The sequence below is a fragment of the Crocodylus siamensis genome, chromosome 4 (assembly GCF_052110815.1).
Source record: "Crocodylus siamensis isolate JL-2025a chromosome 4, ASM5211081v1, whole genome shotgun sequence".
Taxonomy (NCBI): domain Eukaryota; kingdom Metazoa; phylum Chordata; order Crocodylia; family Crocodylidae; genus Crocodylus; species Crocodylus siamensis.
Genome location: NC_143398.1, coordinates 235,782,191 through 235,798,493, shown reverse-complemented (window position 1 = coordinate 235,798,493; position 16,303 = coordinate 235,782,191).

The window sequence follows — 16,303 nt, the reverse complement described above, 5'->3', positions numbered from 1 at the left end:
AGCTTGTTTGTTAGTATTTGTATAAAGTAGCTTTAAATGCCCCGAGAAGAGTTTTTTCCTGTCCCATGTGGAAAAGGATGCTGGCATTTAAACCATCCAAAACATACTGTATAGCTTTTGTCCTCAGGTTTTTTTCTTTTTCCAAACAGTAATTACTGCAATTTTTTTTTACACTGGGAGCTGTATTGTTAACATTCATTTAACACCAACAAAGGCAAGGACTAGGCCTTCATATTTTTTCTGAACTAGTTTTAACCTCAGACTCAAAGACAAAGGCAGCCATTGAACAGCGGTGATTTAGCATGCTTCCATCTAAATAATCTGCATTTTGATGCCGGTTCCCTTTTGAACTGTAGGTACAAGTTATGCTGTTTGCTTATAAAACTCTTTCTTCTTCCTACAGAGAAATCCCTCAGCAAATCCTCTAGTATCTTTGCAAAACTCAGAGATATTAAGGCATTTAACTCCCCCCCTCCTCATTTAGACCTTTGAAGGTTGGTGTGACTAGAATGGGTTCAGAGTTATAACTCATTGTCTGAATAAAAAATTAAGGGAAGCATTTGGCAATACTGTAGCCAGTACAATAACTAATTACTTATAGATTTTAAGTCAAATTTGAAAAAGATAAATATTCAGATAAAATATATAATCAGTTGGAGTCCCAGGTAACATTTGGCTTAAGGATTTGTGCTAAACTCAGCTCTGGGTCATCTCAGAATAAATGACTTTCCCAGGTTTTACACCACGTCTACACCAGGGCGGCTGCAAGCAGAATTTGTCTGGCTGTCGAGAGAGGAATTAAATGGAATTGTTATGTGAATTGAATGCCTGGTTGTTTTAGCTGCTGGGGCCTTTTGTGCAGCACTTCACACACACTGATGCTGGGCTTTTAATATAAGTGAGTCAGTTTTACTCTGTTCCCTGATATTTAGGTAACCAGTTAGAGAAGGACGAGGCACCATGTGTTGCCAGCGTTTATTTCTTATGTTGAACGGATGTAGCTCTATACAGATAACATGCACATATAGTCACTGGTTCAGCAAAGATTTGTACCTGCAAGTAACTTTGCACCTGTGAATAGTCCCACTGAAATCAGCAAGGCCATCGCTATTTAGAAATCTTTACATATAAGTGTTTAAGAACACGGAGCACAAGATCGTATATCTGAAACAGCCATGGGAGTTCAAGAAGAGTGGAAGGGAGTTCAGGAAGAGTGGATGGGAGTTCAAGAAGAGTGGTTGCTTCTCAAGGAAGCGATCCTCAATGCACAAGCTAAATCTATTCCAACACGGAGGAAAGGCAGCAAGAAGGCACAGCAGCCCCCCTGGCTCTCCAGGGACCTAGCGGACCTCCTGCGGCTAAAAAGGAAAGCCTACAAAGGATGGAGGACGGGATTCACCTCCAAGGAGGATTACTCCGCGCTGGTCTGGTCCTGCAGGGAGGAAACCAGGAAAGCCAAGGCTGCAACTGAACTCCAACTAGCTTCAGGCATCAAGGACAACAAAAAGTCCTTTTTCAGATATGTGGGGAGCCGGAGGAAAAGCAAGGGCAATGTTGGACCCCTGCTAAACCAGATGGGGCAACTGACAACTGACGCCCAGGAAAAAGCCAACCTATTAAATAGGTACTTTGCGTCAGTCTTTCATCAGTCACACGGGATGCCCATGCCTGCTATGGGACAGGGAAATCTGGGTGAGGGGGATCCCCTACCCTCCATCAATGCTGACCTCGTGAAGGAACACCTTGAGAAGCTGGATACCTTCAAGTCAGCTGGCCCTGACAACCTGCACCCCAGGGTACTCAAGGAGCTGGCAAGCGTCATAGCCCAGCCCCTGGCATGGGTCTTCAACAGCTCCTGGCGCTCTGGTGTAGTGCCCGAAGACTGGGAGAAGGCCAATGTGGTGCCGATCTTCAAGAAAGGGAGGAGAGTGGATCCGGCTAACTACAGGCCCATTAGCCTGACTTCTATCCTGGGGAAGATCTTAGAAAAGTTTATTAAGGAGGCCATCCTTGATGGACTGGCCCAGGCTAACATCCTAAGGGATAGCCAGCACGGGTTTGTTGCGGGTAGGTCTTGTTTGACCAATCTCATTTCATTCTACAACCAGGTGACCTATCACCTGGACAAGGGAGAAGAGATTGATGTCATATATCTTGACTTCAAAAAAGCTTTTGATCTGGTATCCCACGATCACCTCTTGGCCAAACTGCCCAGTTGTGGCCTTGGGTCCACCACGATCCGCTGGCTGGGAAATTGGCTCCGTGGTCGGACCCAGAGGGTTGTGATTGATGGCAGTCACTCATCGTGGTGCCCTGTGACCAGTGGGGTCCCTCAAGGCTCTGTCCTGGGACCCATACTGTTCAACATCTTCATTAATGATGTGGACACTGGAGTCAGGAGTGGACTGGCCAAGTTCGCCGATGACACCAAACTTTGGGGCAAAGCATCCACGCCAGAAGATAGGCGGGTGATCCAGGCTGACCTGGACAAGCTCAGCAAATGGGCAGACGAGAACCTCATGGTGTTTAACACCGAAAAATGCCAGGTTCTCCACCTTGGGAGGAAAAACCTGAAGCACCCTTATAGGCTCGGCAGTGCTACATTGGTTAGCACTACAGAAGAAAAAGACTTGGGGGTCATCATTGACCACAAGATGAACATGAGCCTCCAATGCGATGCTGCGGCTAATAAAGTGACCAAAATGCTGGCTTGCATCCACAGATGCTTCTCGAGCAAATCCCGGGACGTCATTCTCCCCTTGTACTCGGCCTTGGTGAGGCTGCAGCTGGAGTACTGCGTCCAGCTTTGGGCTCCACAATTCAAAAAGGATGTGGAGAAGCTTGAGAGAGTCCAGAGGAGAGCCACGCGCATGATCAGAGGTCAGGAAAACAGACCTTACGATGACAGGCTGAGCGCCATGGGACTCTTTAGCCTGGAAAAGCGCAGGCTCAGGGGTGATCTGATGGCCACCTATAAGTTTATCGGGGGTGACCACCAGGATCTGGGGGAACGTTTGTTCACCAGAGCGCCCCAAGGGATGACGAGGTCGAACGGTCACAGACTCCTGCAAGACCGTTTCAGGCTGGACATAAGGAAGAATTTCTTTACTGTCCGAGCCCCCAAGGTCTGGAACAGCCTGCCAGCGGAGGTGGTTCAAGCACCTACATTGAACATCTTCAAGAGTAAATTGGATGCTTATCTTGCTGGGATCCTATGACCCCAGCTGACTTCCTGCCCTCTGGTGGAGGGCTGGACTCGATGATCTTCCGAGGTCCCTTCCAGCCCTGATGTCTATGAAATCTATGAAATCTATGTTAAGATACAGAGATTCTTGTTTCTCTTAGGCACATGTTCCTGGCCCCTACACCAAAGACTACGAGGAAGCAGTGTAACTGTTCTTACCAGCTCTTCCCCACCCAGGGATCTTTCTACTCCAGGAGCATCTCTAGCTGGTTGCTTTTGCAAAGCGAAGGCTAAACCAGTTCAGGAAGAAACAGCCCAGGGGGGCAGAGCCAAAGATCTTGCCCTAATATTCTTTATCTGCCTGTGCTTTCTGTTGACTTCATTGAGAGCTCTCTTATTTTTTACCAAGCATGGAAGGACTCAGACACATTTAAATTTGCACAGACAGATGCACATTGATACAGGTTGCAAGGAAGTAGCTTTTGTCATGCTAACCAACAAGACCTCAAGCAACGAACTGGTTGCAGGCAGTGAATGCTGGCGGAAGAACTGAGGCATATATGAGGACAGCCAGCAAGGCATATACCTATTGTCACTAGCCACTGGTGTTGGCTGCTGAAGGTAATTAATATGGAGGGGGCTGAACGCAACAAGATGTTGTGGCCAGCTGCCCTGTTCCACTGTCACATTTATCTGAATGGGACCAGTAGAAAGCCTTTAAGCCTGAACAAGTTCCTGCAGCATTTCACTGATATGATCTTAATTCAGGTTCCCAAACAATAGGAGTCTAGAAGAGATGGATGGAGATTATTACACTGTTTATTATGGGATGATTTTAACCTTTAGGCAGGCTCAGCATGCATAGTACATTTTTTACCTCTCTAACTGTCTCTAATGTGAGCAGGAGAAGTCATCATTACATTTGACATTTAATATTATAGTTTTAGCATACTTCCAAAAAAACCAGACGGATCAACATTTTAGCTGTGAGCCAAATGTAATTGCCCTTCTCTTGCATTTTAGAGCTAGCTCAGGCTGCCACGGCAGAGTTATTGCTATTCCCTGGGCGCGTTCAACAGAAACCCCAGGCTGTAGAATCCAAAAGCCTTTTTTTTTGGCAGCAAACATTTTGCTTCTCAGCGTCTCTGGTTATTTTGGATGGTATCACTGTTCTCAGTGGTTTGGATTTCATGCCGATTCCACTGCAGGTACAAAAATTGCATTGTCCACGGGAGAAAACTTCCACTCATCATAATGTTCTCATACGTGTGGTTCCTTGCATTTTGAAGGTCCTGCTAGTGGCGAGACAGAGCAGTGATTAAATAAATGCCAGTTATCAGCCGAGCCCAGTGTGCCGTATAATACCGTTTGCTGTGGGATCCCCTCCTTGCTGCAGAGCAGAAGCTGGGATTCATTAGGGGGGAAACAAGTGTTCCTACACCTTGTTGTCGGGAAGGGAGCCTTGAGAAGGAGAAGCTGCGCCGCTCCATAGTTTGTAGGCTCTCCAAACAATATAATCTGCAGGGGTGAAGACTAGGGTTCATTCCAGTGCTGAAAGTGAAGGATGAGAGTTTAAATGTCCCCACCTTTCACAACTTCTGCTGCTGTTGATTTAGGTCAAAACTTCCAGCCAGTAGGTTTATTGCTTCCTGTTCTGCCGCACATCCCCGAAGTCTAGCTTACCCCTTTTGGAGTGGCAAAACTCACAGCTTCACCCTGCGATCTCTACAGCGTTCGGCTTATTGGAAACTGAAGGAGCGTGGGGACGCGATAAGACACGGTGAATCCAATCTAAAGGTAATGCTGGGCTCCTTGGACAATCTTCAGTTTCTTATTTCATTCACTAAAACTCCAGTGTTTCTTTGCGAACAGGCTGTCGCACAAGAGGCCTTCAGCCAGGACTCCTGCCTCAGCGCCCATGATTAAAACGTGAGAGGGACTGAGCGTATGCGTGCCAGGGTGGGGTTTAGCAGGCAAGACAGGAGTTGCTAATTCTCTTTTTTTCACGCTGCCCCTTAGTCTGGCTCTGTTGGCCCTCTCCTCCGATGCAGCGCGTTCCCCACAACTGGCCCTCTCTGTTCCCCAGCGTCTGCTTCTTCCGCTCGTGCCCCGTGATACTGAAGGTCTTCGCCGGTCCTCCCACTCCTCACTCATTTCTGCCATTGGCCAGGGCAAGCGGCACAGGCCGTCCGTCTTCATCAGCTACTGCATCCCAGTAGCAGAGTTCCTCTCTCTCCTACTGTCCACTTCCCTCTCCACAAAGCATATTGCTGCCTTTTTTAAAAAAGGGAAGCATAACAAGGTCCAGCAGGAGCCACCATCTCCCACCACTAAATGCTGAGATGGTTTCCCTCTTTACTTGCTCTGACCCTTCCAGCTGCCCTGTTCACCTCCAACCCTGCCTGACAAAATGACCAGGATCTGTGACAAAGGATGTGCTGCTGGCTCCAGGTAGCAGCTTAGGGACTGACAGGTGTCTAACAGTGCTTGGAGTACTTTGGTCAGAAGCTTATGTTTCCGAGTAGCTCCGCTGCCCTTAGCAGAAGCCCCTACCCCGGAGGTGCAACAGGGCAGCTTTGCTCCCCGAGCAGCAGCAGCATATGGGCAGGGCTGGCTGCCAGACTGCCAGGGGCAGTGGTATGGCCATCTGGCAGCTGTAGTAGCTGCTATTTTTGCATTTCCCCTACTTCCGCAGAGGACACCTGGGGCTACTGCCCCAGTCACCCCCCTCGGTTACACACTGCTTTATGTGTCGAACAGCTTCAGGATTGGAACACAAGTTCCTAAGAAGGCGATGCACGTTAAAAATGTTCGTTCTTCATCTATGTGCCCCTAAGGTTTGAAAGACACAAAGAAGCAAGTGCTTCGAGGTGTGTGTGAGAAGGAGAGAGTTAAAAGGGCCGGACTAGTTGCTCCCTTTAACTTTGGACTTCTTTCTAGTCGGCCACTATCAAATTCCAAAATAGCTTCGTTTCAGATTGTAAAGAGTGATTGGGGTGGGGACGGGGAACATCTGGAAATAACAGCATTCCCAGGGGAAAATATTCATTTTTAATTAATTGTATCCCTTTTATCCATGACAATGTAATTGCATTCTGTTTAACTAAATCTTTTTAATTGGCGCTGGGAGAGGATGATAAGTAGAGCCGTCCAGTTTCTTATTAGTTATTATATATAGTTCACGTTATCTGCTGCTCTGGAAGGGTGGGCTGAGCTACATGCGAAGTGCTGAGGACATCTGAATGCAAAGTGCTGTGGTTGGCTGGCTAGGCATCCTGCTCATCAGGCCAGCTAAGGCTGGGCTGGTTGTTTGGACAGGGAGAGGCCTGCAGGTTGGGCTGAATTAACAAACCTGGTTAGATGGTGGTGGTCTTATGTGCAGGGTTTTCCCCCTTTACAGATCACTGCCGTGAAGTTGTGACAGCATCTGTCAGCCACAAACGATCTGATTTTTGGCCTTGGTTTGCCCAGTGTAAATCAATTTTTTTTTTCTTTAAAGGCAATTGGCTAGACGCTCACTCCAACTAAGAGCCTGGACAGCTGACAATCACTATCACGCTGGCATGGAAAAGGAGCGGGCAGGTAATGTAAACCTATGCACTGGAGTATCTTCGCCCAATCCAGTTGAGAATAATCCCTGAAAGAATCAGGATAAAGTTCTACAAGTTTAAGTTACACCAGAACAGGCGCTGTTTCTCCGCATACATCCCTCTAGGCTTAAGTGGGGGAGTGCAGTTATAGCAGCCCACCGTGTGCAGGTACCCTAAGATAACAGCTCATCTGTCCATCTTGGAGCCAGATGTAATGCGCATTGATGTGCAAGCCCGTGTAAATGACCCTTGTGTTTTGCGTGACTTCCACTGCACACATATCCTGGAAGGAAGATTGGAGATCCGCACTGGAAAGCGAAGCTGACTTCTTCTAGTGTAACATTGCAACACCGTGCAGTGCGGTGCAGAGATACCTGAGCTGCTCTGTAGGATGTGCAGCCAGACTAGCAGAGCATCCCACATGGGCTAGTAAGCCTGACTGAGAAATAGAGTAGCTTTAGCAGGAGACGACGGGCCTTGGCTTCCCGCTTCACCAGCTTGAAAGCCCGGAGAACCCCAGGACCAATCAGAGCTACAAGACTCTCCACTTTCTGGCAGGAATCACTGAAGTTACAAGATACCTAGTTGCAACTTAGGAAATCCCGGTCTTCCACCAGCCCTCCTGACTTTTTTGAAATATCTTTGTTAAGTGAATAAGTCACTGGATCATAGGAAAGTAGGGCTGGAAGAGACCTCACGACGTTAGCTAGTCCAGCTCAAGGCTGGATTTTTTTAAACATTGTAGGTTTACACTTTTGAATCATTGCCTCTGTTTGACTTAATTTTCTTCCAATGGTGTTTGGGAGAGATGATTCAGGCCCAAGGAACTTTTAAAAATCTGGGTGGAGGGAAAATCAGAATAAAGAAAATTGCCTTTCCTTGACATCTAAATATTAATGAAATGACTGAGAATCGATACACTGGAAAACCAGGCCAATAAGAAAGCTTATATATAAACATAATCAACATAGTCTCTGTTGCTACAATTTGCCAGAAAAGTTTTCTGATAAGGGGAGTACAGCTCTATTCAGAATGGGTCGTGGCCCGTGAGCTCCCCTTAGTGTTGAGAAGTATTAGTGTTGTATTTTTGCTTGAAATCTAAATCACTAGTCTGATGCATGTCAGCCTTTAAACTATTTGCATGCAGCTGCACTTTGTTTTGAATGTCAAAATCTGCAGTCTTCAAAGGTTAAACTCCAAATGAAAGTTTTGCGACTCGGCCACATGAAAAGGTGTATCAAGAAATTCTTCTGAACCTGCCAGCCTTTTTCCCCCTTTTTATAGTTTAACAATTTTTCTACTTGGTTAGTAGGAAATAAAGACACACTGCAGGTTAAGTCAATCACAGACCAAAAAATGTGTCAGCATTCATTTGATACAAAGCTTTACTGTCAAATATTTCAGAAGCAGTTACCACCTTTGCTGTTGTGCGAACATCGTTTTGAATCAAAAGAATCAAACTTCTGCCCTAGGATGCTGAATCAGCATGGCAGTAATTGAGACACAGGGTTTTAAAGTTGGAATGTCTCCCCTTCCTTTGATATGTAAAAATAGTAGGAATTATGCTGATTCACACCAGCTGCAACTCTCCCCTTCAGATATTTGTGCCCTGAAACCAAAGGGTCAGAATTTAATGGAGACTAAATGGAGACTGAGCTGGGACCCGTGCAGCCAGGCTGCATGGCTGGACAGACAGGATGGACCTGCGGGTGGGCAGGGAGTGGCATCCAGGAGTGGGATACCTCTCCTTGCTTGCCTGTGGCCCTATCCCATCCACCCGGCCGATTAGATTAGTTGTTGTGGGCAAATGTAGGGGTGGCGGGAGTGGGTGCTGACCTGGCATGGCAGAGGGGTAGGCAGGGTGCTGACCCAACCCATGACAGCTCACCATAACTCCCTAAGTGGCCCTCAGGCCCAAATTATTGCCCACCCCTGCTGTAGCCAGTGGTCCTGCTTGTGCAACGTAGGATTAGAAGCCTTTGAATGAACTTCCTAGCTTTTATGCCTGGTACTTCCATTCCCAGCTTTGCAGCAAATTTATGAGATTAGCTTCTCTTGTGGTATTTCCACATGTTATTTGTTTTCCAGTGCTGGTAGGACATTAGGAAAGGAGAAACACAGAACTTGAGAAAAAAATAACTGTAAAAATAGACAAAGGTGCTGAAAAGTTGTTTCATTTGTAGGGTTCACATGTCTCTAGTTCAGATGGAGCTTCCATACTGTCACACCACTACCTACTTTTCCTTTCTCATGGTATCTGACTACCTCCCGGTTGCTAACATATTCTTCTGCATGACACCCTGTGATGTAAAGAAGTGACTTTATCTGTCTATTACATATGGGAAGTAGAAGATGAGGAAGATATTAAGACTTGGATCTTTAAGGGATTTTAAAATCAGTGAGAGTTAGACATCCAACCACTAGGCTGTCTTGACTACTGGTGTGGCAGGGCACTTAGGGTGTCTGCTACCTTTAGAAGGAAAGGCAGCCTGAAAAGCACCTGCAGGTGGTGATGGGGGGGTGGGTAATGAGAGCCTCACCTGAGTTTAGGAAGGATATAAGTCCCAGACCTGAGGTGAGAAGGCAGTAAGATCTTGGAGGCAGCTGAGGAAACATCAGCTCAGCAGTATGGCTGCAGCTCCTGAAAGCCAGCAGGGAGAGTATAGCCAGCAGTCTGGAGATTTGGGAAGGAACTAAGGGGTGGAGGAGGTTTCCGAGGGCCCAGAGAGGGTCCAGGAGCCCAGAGAGAGGGACTGAGTGTGTTGAGAGCCCAGAGAGAGGCTGAGTGAGATCAGGTGAACATCAAAGAGTGATAACGCATGCCGTGAACATCAAAGAGTGATAACACGTACAAGGCATGGGGCATGGTGTAGGGGTGGATTGGAGCCATGCAATTAGCCCCTAAGGCGGGGACCACAGATACCTGGTGGTCTCATGAGAGAGAGCAGAGTGGAAAGCCCTGGGGCAGCCTCCCTCATAAAAAAAAATAATTACAGCAAGGCATGGTGGGTGATAGAAACGGTGACTGCCCACAGCAAGCAGAGTGCGCAAGGGCAGAAGGGACTCCAGGGGCTTCATGGCCACCCCTGGAAGGCACCCTGCTACAACTGGTCATACTGGTGTTGATTAAGCAATCAGAAGATCATTTACCTAAACTGGCTATCCAGCAAGCGAGTAGCACAGAAACACAAATCCCCTGGTGATTAAATTTCAGTGAGTTATTTTGGATGGTGGATGTAGAGACTCCAACATTTTAAAAGACCCTCTTCCAGTTCAAAAGTAAGGTGTGGAAGACGTTAGACATGATTCACAGTCTGGACATATGCTGCATTAACATGAGCGCTCTTTGTACCATTTTGTACACCAGTACAGGTTTCCCTCGATTTATGCGGGTTCTTTATATGCGAATTCACTCTTATGCGATGAGCATAGTTAGACCCATAATTCATTATATGCGAGGTAAATTTACTCTTATGCCATTAGCATAGATGCCCCTCCCCCTCTATCCAAGCAGGTAAGTCTGTGGGGGGAGGGGAAAGGGCCATGGCCCCACTTACCCCAGCCCCAGCTGCAGCAGCCCTGGGAGTGGCCGACCGCAGCTGCCTGCACCAGGGCATGGCGCAGCCCAGGGGCAGAGGTAAGTGGGGACAGGTGGAGCATGGTGCAGCCCAGCAGCTGCAGGCAGCATGTGCGGGCCGCTCCTGGGGCTGCTGCAGCCGGGGCTGGGGTGAGTGCCGCTCTGTTCCCTCCGCTGTCTTGCGCAGCCCCAGGAGTGGCTCCCCTCCCCCCGCCCCTTCCCTAGTCCCAGCCTCACTCCCTCCCTCACCGCCTTACGAACCTTTCCCTATTTGTTACATTGCGAAGTGGGTTTGCTTTATGTGAATCCGATTTATGCACTGTCCTCAGGAACACCTGTACAGCATAAAAGGAGGGAACCTGTATAAATTACACTGGTCTCCAAGAGCAGAGAGAAATGACCATGTTTCTGGAGTAGCTGCCATAAAAAGTTATTCTGGGGTTTCACCACTGGTGGCAGGAGACCTGTCAATAGCTTGTATGCACTGAGCAAACAGCTTTCCACAGGATAACTGTGGACAAGCAACATTTATGCTAATGTAAATTATATCACAGTTACATTATAATGTAAATTATATCATAGTTTTCCTGTTGATTTATCCCAGGGTAAGTCCACACCTGATTGTAGTGAGTTACATTGGTGGAAGGGGAAAAAGCTGTTTATCCACTCCTTTTATTTTTACACTGGTGTAAACATGGCATGAGTCCAGGCTTCCTGAATCAGTACCCTTGTAAATTCTTCATGTTAATATTGTGACAGTGGGAGAGAAAGCTAAGCTGCTTAAAGATCTCCATAGACAGCTCTGAAGATGCAGGGGTCATTTTAAAATCAGACTTCTGTTCTGTAGGCATGAAAGCTATCATCAAACAATTAGCTATTGGCAAGAGTCTCACCCTTGGAATAGGAGCATGTGAAAACAGCTCAAGAAGCCAAAGTAGGGGATTTAACTCAGTTGAATTATTTAGTGGTGCGTCTTCTGACACCACTAGAAAGTTTGGCCCAGCCTCAGCACATTTGATCAAACTTTCCAGAGTGCAGCTTGCCAGAGCAGATGAGATCCTTGCCACATGTAAATTAGCACACCTAGATTTACATGGACCAAGGATGCCAGGGACTCAACCGCAGGAGAGCACTGTAATTAGATTGGAGATTACATCTTTGTACAATCAAGTCATTCTATAAATATTCCCTGCAGACCTAGCTTTAGGGCACGACAAACCATGTGATTGCCAAGTCCGGGGCCCCCTGTTGCACAATTTTTTTTTTAGGGTTCATTATACCATAATAAGTAGTAAGATGTAGGGGGCTGAAATTGAATCCTTGTACGAGACACTTGGAGGCAAAGCTCTCTGGGTCCTTGTTGTACAAGTACACAATACACTTAGAATCACAGAATCATAGAAAATGAGGGTTGGAAGGGTCATCTAGTGTCTCATCCAAGTTAAGGCTTTGTCTGGTGGGGTCTTAAAAAAGTCCACAACCTTCCTGTGGGTAGCCTGGTGCTTTTTTGGTTCCTTTCTTAAATCTAGTGTAACTTGGGCAGTACTCCAAGAGGTACCCCCTCTCCAACTGAAGGGATCAAAGCAGGTGCACAAGCACTGTGGGAGGTGTAGGGACTCTCCTCCCCCTGTAGAGCGGAGCCAGACCACCAATGGGGACTTAACCATATACCTTTTAATACTGGGAACATAACAGGCATAAATCAGAGGGTATAGCGGACACTACAATGCCCCAAGGGGGCAGGATTCAACAAAGGTTAGACACTTACAGTCATTGACAAAAAAAACAGGATTAACAAAATATACAATGCAAACAGCAGAACAAACAATACGGGTTGGTGAAATATAAAAAAGGCACAAAGTGCAAAATGTCAAGTGACAAGGAAATATAGGGCCTTGGTACCTGGAGGGGGAGAAAGTGGGGTGGGAACACAATGGCCCCTTTCCACTGCAGGAAGATTTGCTTCTTGTTATCTCACTCACCCCAGGTCACCTCAGCTGGGACACAGTAGGCATGAACACTGCCACACAGCCACCACTGGGGGCACTGCTCCTGCTTGCTAGGGGTCCTGACCTTCCCGGAGCCCCGGCCTCACGTCGAGCTGCCTGGCCTCTGGTCGGAGGAGCTGGAAGTAGATCTGGGAACCTCTCAGGTCGCTGCTCATGGGCCTAATTGGTGCAGAAAGGGAATCCCAAGTCCTCCAATCATCTTTTGCCCTTTCAAGGGTTTGCCACATATTGCATGACCCTACCAGATTTTTCTTTAGTTTTACTTTCAGTTTCACCTTCATTGTCCGTTTAATGATGACCCATCTGAAGTGCTGCTGAATGCAGAATCAGCCACTTCACTGAAGGGAGGGGTTACTATGGGAAATTCACTTTCTTGGCTGTGCAGTTAAAAAACACTTAAAAATCATGTGAACACAGTGGCTCATTCGCTCTCAATACCCTTTCAGATAAACGTGAAGTATTAGAGTTGGCCTCTCTTCCTTCTGGTAATGCAGAATGTCTTAGCAATGTTTTGTCTTTTTTACCCAGTGGGTGTGTCTACATGAGACATTTTACTATGCTGTAGACTAATTTGCTGTGCACTAAAGCATCACTGTCTACATATGCGTGGCAATTAGGGCATAATAGGCTAATTTACTGCACTGCTGGATAGCCCCCCCCATTACCAGTCTTGCTGCCTGTGGGGGGATCCCCTGCAGCTGATCTCGTGGCCTCAGGAGGAGGTGTCCCCCTGTGGCAGACCTCAATGCCCAGAGGGAGTTCCCCCATGGCTGATCACTGCAACCACATCCGGGAGTGGCTGCAGCCGCTTCTGCCCATCATCTAAGTGGCGAGCGCGGCTTATCGGGGGTGCACTGGCGCTCTCAGGGGGTGCACGTGCACCCCCGTGCACCCCCTATGCATCACCACTCTTACATGTGAAATAAAATGACACGTTAAAAAAAGGCAGCAAATTCCCAGATCATTTTAATGAAAGAATAATTATATAATTTAAAAATATGCCTCGCTTGCCAGACCAGTGCTCGTCGTACCTGCTGTCTTCCTTAGCGATCAGCATTTCACTGAGTGGTCTGATTTTCATTTTGTTTTTGGTGTTTCTGAAGCCAACCAGTTCTGCACAAAATTTTGAGATTTTGGGGCTTTCATCCAGATTCAGGATGAAAACAACTTTGAAAACTTAAAGAACTGTAGTTTCCCAGCTAGCTTTATTTTATCCCAGCACAGTAATCCCAATAAAAAATGTTATTGTAATTATACTAGTTATGAGGCAGGGTAGAGGTGCATGGATATGCACTATACTGGTGTAGTTATTGTACAATCCCTGCCCTCTCCCCCAGCCCCACAATGGCTGCCCCTGACCACCCCAGCTCGGTACTTTAAAAAAAGCCCCAGTGCTCACTGGGTGCTGCTGGGCAGGGGTGATCCCCACTGGCTCCCACTGCCCCCAGCCCTTCCCATGGGTGCTCTGCCTGGCCAGCTCTAGCCCTTTAAGAAAAATAAAGCCCAAGAAAACCCTGGGACTCACGGCTCTTGCAGTGGCCTCGGGCCTTCGGGGGCTTGTGCGGAGCCCCCCACGTGGCATGAGGCTCCCCCTGGGTAGGAGTGGTGAGTCTGGGTTTTTTTGCTCTTAAAGGGCCGGAGGCCAGAGTTGGCCCAGGCAGGGCAGCCATGGGGGGCGGTGCTCAGGGAGCAAGGCGGGGGAAGTCGGGGGGGTCATGCAGAGCCCCCCATGCAGTGTGGGGCAGTGGGGGTCAGCAGGCATTGCCCCCCACCTGGCAGCACCTGCTGAGTCAGGGCTTTTTGTTTAACTAGTGGTGGGAGCTGGGGTGGGCAGGGCAGCCGTTGCCCAGCTGGGAGAGCTAGCAGAAGATGGGCCTGGTCTGGTTGATTCAGAGATTCAGCCGAATCGAATCAGGACAGTGATTCGAGTCACCAAATTGAATTGGTCTCCCCCGAATCGGCCAAATCCGAATCCAAACCAAACACTAGCCGCTTCGCAGAGGCCTACACAGAACGCGTCCTGTTTTACCATAAGGCTGTTTTTGCATTGGCAAGTGTCTGCACATGTGGGTTTCATTCTTGCCCATGCTTTATGCACACTGACATGCCCATTTTCCAAGGTGAGGACAGCTTGATCACAGGCTCTGCTCTGATTCTGGGTAGGTAACCCATCCAGCTGTGCCTTAGGCCTCGGCACAGCACACAGCCACGCTGTAGCATGGTTCAGCATAGCTGAGAGTACCGTGCTTCGGGAGCAGGTCGTCTTCCGTGGAAGTCCCGCAGTTCCCATCCCCCAATCTTCTGGTTCTTCTGCACACTTCCCCTCTGCCACTTTATAAATATTAAGTGACACTTTATATTGCCCTGTGTGAGGTAAAACCCTTCATTTTCCTTATGGATCGCCAGCGTAACCCGTAACAGCTCCGTCTCTCCCAAGCTAAGAATATGCCCCTAACATGGACCTAGCCATCCTAGTGAGCATACACAAGTGCCCACAGGGCATGTATTGCAGGAATTGTGATTGCAGGTGCAATAACAGCAATGTACATCACATCATCCTGAGGCAGCTTAGTTGGGGGTAGGCACAGGACTGGAAGGACTAGGAGCTAACCTCGTGACTCAGTTGCAAGGCTAAGGACACTAACCTGAGATCTTGCAGTGTGTCCTGGCTATGCATAGCATGGCAAAGTGCTCAAACTCTAAACTGACCACCTCTTACAACCCTTTTCTTTTACAGTGGGACCCCATGTATGGAGAAGAAAAGTAGGAGGAGGCTTTGAAGGCTCAGGATCTGACTGTGATCAGCCTGCTTCAGCCCACAGTAAGCCTGGAGCAGCCTGCAGAGCAAGCACTTTCACAGGATGCCCTCGAGGAATATCCTCGGAGGACCTTTTTGGTAGTAAACTCAACAAACCTACAGTGATGGAAGCAGACGAACCTCAGCCCAGTAAGTGCTACCTGCCATGTTTGCTGTTGTTTTTAAGGGGAGCATTAATCAAAAGCTGCTAGGATCCCTGGATACTGCAATAATATACAAAACTCTTCTTCCTCCTGCTGCTACATGTTATTCAGTCTTAAAAGCGCCACCCATTGTGCCTTCAACCAGAATGTCTAAAGAAGGGAGAATGCTGGAGAATAGAAATGGTTCTTTCCATCATAGTCCAAAGCAAATGCTGTTGTTGTAGTTTCCTAGACCTAGGTCTCACTGCCTGTCTAAATGACAGGATTTATTCCCATTTAATTATTTCTCTGTGCCCTGGAAGTTAGAGGTGAAAGGTCTTTGTAGAGAAATGACGCTAGGTTGATTTTAGGCATTCTTTGCAGGAATACAAGTATCTGTGTACCGTACCAGCCAAGTGCTTTTAGTGTGGATAGAGCTATATCAGAAAAGTAGTGTTTTGTACTGGTATAACAACTCTCCTTCCCTCAGCAGCATTGTGTTTTGCACCGATATAGTATCCCTCCATCCAAAGCAAAACCACTAAAGGTGTGCGGTTTTTTGCCAATATAACCACAATATACTGCACTTCTGCTGCCTCAGCTTTCTCGGTGGAGAGTCACACGTCTTAGCAGCCCTCACTGTCATAGCTGCAGTCTGAGTGGGATGTGAAACTAGCAGTCAGGCTTTTTGCTTGGCATGCCTGCATGAAAGTTTGACTCCAAGCTGAGCTCTGGGTAAGGCAAGCGTTGCGAAGTGGGAAGTCCAGATCTGTGAATTTCCTTAACTTTTAACCATTTTAAATTCTAACATGGAGAAAACAAGAAGTAAACATAGGAGTTGGAGGAACAAGAACTAGAAAAGCACCTGCGAAAAGCCAGAACTAACTGTGCAAAAGAAACCACAAGCGGTTTTTAAAGAGAGGAAGGTAAACTTAAATTCACGAAGAATTCCATCACTTCCACCCTTAAATAAACTACTGTTGCCTCTTGACAATGACAGGAT